At 45.3% G+C, this 4,512-nt stretch overlaps 1 pseudogene; it reads right to left on the reverse strand.

Annotated features, from left to right (window-relative positions):
• Window positions 1–453: 453 nt before the first annotated feature.
• LOC135318877 (actin, cytoplasmic 1-like) lies at window positions 454–4,303 on the reverse strand (annotated as a pseudogene).
• Between the last annotated feature and the right edge of the window lie 209 nt (window positions 4,304–4,512).

Genomic DNA, 4,512 nt, shown 5'->3' on the forward strand with positions numbered 1-4,512 from the left:
GAACTGGTCTCAAGTCAGTGTAAAGGTAAGCCCTGGCTGCCTCCATGCCTCAGCCCACTTTCACGGGGACCAAAAGCCTTCATACATCTCAAGTTTAGGGACAAAAAAGGGGGACTGACCATTCAAAATAAAACAAACAAAAACAAGTATTAAGGTAAAGTTTTTTTTTTTAATTTGCAGAACATCACTTACACAAAAGCAATGCCATCACCCTCCCTTGTGGGCTTCTGCAAGGACTTCCTTAGAGAAGCCGGGTAGTTTGGGGAAGGCAGGGGACTTCCTGTAACAATGCATCTCATGATATTTGGGGTGACTATTTTAAAAAATGTACAAAGTCCTCGGTCACAAGGTAGAACTTTGGAGATGCTTGATCCAACTGCCTGCTGTCACGTTCACTGTTTTTAAATCCTGAGTCAAGTACCAAAAAAAAAAATTTTTTAAAGAAAATAAAAAACAAAACAAAATAAAGCTATGCCACTCTCATCTCCTTTTCCACGCAAGTTAGGTTTTGTCAAGAGAACGGTGGACGGTAACTCAGTCCGCCTAGAAGCACTTGCGGTGGATGATGGAGGGGCCGGGTTCGTCGTAGTCTTGCTTGCTGATCCACATCTGCTGGGAGGTGGGCAGCGAGGCCAGGATGGAGCCGCCCATCCACACGGAGTACTTGCTCTCGGGGGGCGCGATGATCTTGACCTTCACCGTGCTGGGGGCCGGGGCGGTGAGCTCCTCCTGCATCCTGCTGTTCATGCCGGGGTACATGGTGGTCCCGCCGGACAGCACCGTGTTGGCGTAGAGGTCCTTGAGGATGTCCACATCACACTTCATGATGGAGTTGAAAGTAGTCTCATGGATGCCACAGGCTTCCAGGCCCAGGAAGGCGGGCTGGAAGAGAGCCTCGGGGCAGCGGAAGCACTCGCTGCTGATGGTGATGACCTGTCAGGAAGCTCGTAGCTCTTCTCCAGGGAGGAGCTGGAGGCGGTGGTGGCCATCTCCTGCTCCAAGTCCAGGGCGATGTAGCAGAGCTTCTCCTTTATGTCACGCATGATCTCCTGCTTGGCCATGGTGGTGAAGCTGCAGCCACGCTCCATGAGGATCTTCATGAGGAAGTCCGTCAGGTCCCGTCCAGCCAGGTCCAGATGCAAGATGGCATGGTTGAGGGCATACCCTTCATAGGTGGGCACAGTGTGAGTGACCCCACCACCAGAGTCCATCACAATGCCAGTGGTGCGGCCAGAGATGTACAGGGACAGCACGGCCTGGATGGCCACGTACATGGCTGGGGTGTTGAAGTCCTCAAACATGATCTGTGTCCTCTTCTCACGGTTCACCTTGGGGTGCAGGGGGGCCTTGGTCAGCAGTATGGGGTGCTCCTCAGGGGCCACACGCAGCTCATTATAGAAGGCGTGGTGCCAGATCTTCTCCATGTTGTCCCAGTTGGTGACAATTCCATGCTCAATGCGGTACTTGAGGGTCAGGCTGCCTCTCTTGTTCTGGGCCTCATCACCCATGTAGGAGTCCTTCTGGCCCATGCCCACCATGATGCCCTGGTACCAGGGGCGTCCCACGATGGAGGGAAAGATGGCCCGGGGGACATCATCGCCTGCAAAGCCGGCCTTGCACATGCCAGTTTCCATTGTCGACCACAAGTGCAGCAATGTCATTGCCCACAGCGAACTGGTGGTAGTGCAGCCCAGTGGCGACGGCGGAGCAATGAGGGGCCCGTGCTGTCGGGATGGACGTGGTCTCAGCTGTCATCTCAAAGTTTCTTGATCCATTAGTGCAATACGGTATATAAGACACACCTAAGAAATAATGTATATTAAGTTTTCCACATTGAAATATGATTATCAAAAAAGGAAAAAATAAACTTGATTGCCACAGAATTATTAGATACTAAAAGTCTTTTATATTTCAAAGTCACTGTAGTAGTTACTGAAAACAACAATTTTAGCATTTAGGGAATGAACCCTATTAATTTCTTTTGTTTCCAAAGTTAGTTTGGTTTGGTATCCCATGCTAATGTTTAAAAGGCTTTTTGTGAAACAACCAACTTATCAAAAAATTAGCTATCCTAAAAGAAAAAAAGCCAGTGTTTCCATACTCAAACTAATCTCATTTGAATAACAAATACCAATGCAACATACATCCTTGATGCCTGATAGTTGTGAGCAGTGGCTGTGGTTTACCCCAGTTCCAGCCCCTTCCTGCTTCTGGAATTCTCTGCAGTGGCAATGATCTAATCTTGCTTCAGTGCAAACATATGACGCCACCTAAAATGAGTTCTCTCAAGTTTCCTCATCAATTCCCACATCACCTACCTTCCACCTTTTCTCCTCCTTCCTTCCTTTCATTGCATCCTTCCCTCTTCAAAGGTATCCCTAGATCTGTGGTCGTAATTCTTCCCCTTTTGGATTCTTTGGATGGATGGCCCCCACCACTTCTTTTTCCTCTCTGCTTGATCACAGTACCTTACATGGGTAATTTCTACTTCAGCTCTTTGCCTCCCTCTGGCTATAAACGTGCTCAGATAGAAAAACAAAGCCATGCTTTTCCTGATGCTGTTGTGTCTTGAACTCTCCAGGGGCTCTTCTTCCTGATTACTCTAAACACACGTCTACCCTCTTGCTGCTCTGAGCGGGGTCTCAAGACCAGCAACAAGAGTGTCACCTTAGAACTTGTTAGAAATGCAGAATCTCAAGCTTGCTGCTCAGAATGTGCACTGTTCACTGGGTCCCCGGGTGACTAATTACAATTTGAGGAACCCTGGTCTATACTGAGTCTACTCGACTTAATTGATCCTTCTGAAATCTCGCCTCAAGTGCCCACTGTAACGCTTCCCCAACCTGAGACTGCATTAGAAGGCGCACACTTTCTAACGGTCTCTTAATCAGGAAGCAGCTTCCCTGCGCCCCCCGTAACACACCCTGCTCTCTTCCTCTTCCTTATTCTCTTCTCTTGGCCGAGGTGACACCATCCTACAAGGCAGCACCACACTACATGACATGAAGGTCCAGACATTTACAGCTGCCCGCACCTGCCTGTGTTCACCCACGGCAGGGAGAACCCAGCTCTGCCTGATCAGGCACCTCAGCCCTCATTGCCCTCCTAACAGTGAGGAGGATGGGGACAGTGGGAACATTCGTGCTTCTCGGACAAGCTGTGGTGCTGGAAGCTCACTTCAGGTCCATCTCACATTTCAGACACTCTTCCTCTTTCCAAAGAGCTGTTCTGCCTTCCCACCCTCCCCCACAGTCCCCTCCTTCCTTTCCCTTCATTCACTTCATGTCCCTTCTGCTGTGCTCATTCTTCATCCCCTCTTTCCCTCATTTCCTGACTGTCCTTTGGTCACAGAGCATCTTGAAGTGAACCCAACTCAGCTCCTTAAGCGGCATCTCAGTCTGACCTGCTGCGGGTGCCTGAGTTATGTAACTGACCTCCTTTTCTCACCTTTCCCCTCACTATACCTTCACCAGGTGATTTTCTTTGGCTTTTAGAATATATCAGAATTCATGTCTGAAATCAACATTCTGTCAAATGACTTTTTAATAAAATACAGTTCTTAACTTCTATTTCTTCACTTAATGTATTTTTTCCTGTTTGACCTGCAGCTCCAGATGAATTATCCACACACTTCTGTGGTCGACTCTCAGAGATACTCTGTTAAAATCAATATCAATAATGAGTTGCATAAAGATTTCCGGATCCCTTTGTAAAAAAATCCCTGCATTTTCTAACTTTAAAAAATTTTCCTATTTTGAAAGCAATTATACTTAAAATAAGAGAAAAATATCTAGGGAAACCAAACATTTAAATAGAAAACTTCATATATATTGTCTAGATCAAGTCTATCTTTTATCTTCATTTGGCTTTTGATTCAGTAAACTGAACGTGGAAAGCCAGAGCAAGTATTTTCACATGCAAAATACTGACTTATATTCACATTTCAACAAAGAATTAACTTCAAAACACCTAACTCCACTTTGAATTCCCCCACAAAGAGGAAGACATTTTTAAAAATACATATTTTTGTAGGTAAAGCTGAATTGCTTTGCTGTACATATGAAACTAACATTGTAAACTGACTACACTTCTATAAAAAAGCAAAATTTAAAATACACTTATTTTTAAACAAATATTTTAGTAAGTATACTTGCTATAAATTTAAAATATTTCTAAGGACAGATACGGATTTAGCATTAAAATGAGATCCTTGGCATGAAAACAAACCTCGGAGTGTGTCACACTGAGTCCTGACAGCACTGTAGAAGCTGCTTCATTTCAGTAAACAACGGCTCAGCACAATCTATTATTTGATAAAACTTTTATAGTTAGGAAAACTAGTTGAATAAATTAGCAAAGTAGTAAGAAAAACACTGATGTTTTAATAACAGCAAAAACCTTTAAATGTAGTTATGTGACTCGTCAAAAAAGCACAGGGACTGTCATAAGAGAAGGATGAGGACATTTATTTCCCAACCCTCTGCACGTGCCCAGCCCTCACTGTGCACATTT

The sequence above is a fragment of the Camelus dromedarius genome, chromosome 22 (genome assembly GCF_036321535.1).
Source record: "Camelus dromedarius isolate mCamDro1 chromosome 22, mCamDro1.pat, whole genome shotgun sequence".
Classification (NCBI taxonomy): Eukaryota; Metazoa; Chordata; class Mammalia; order Artiodactyla; family Camelidae; genus Camelus; species Camelus dromedarius.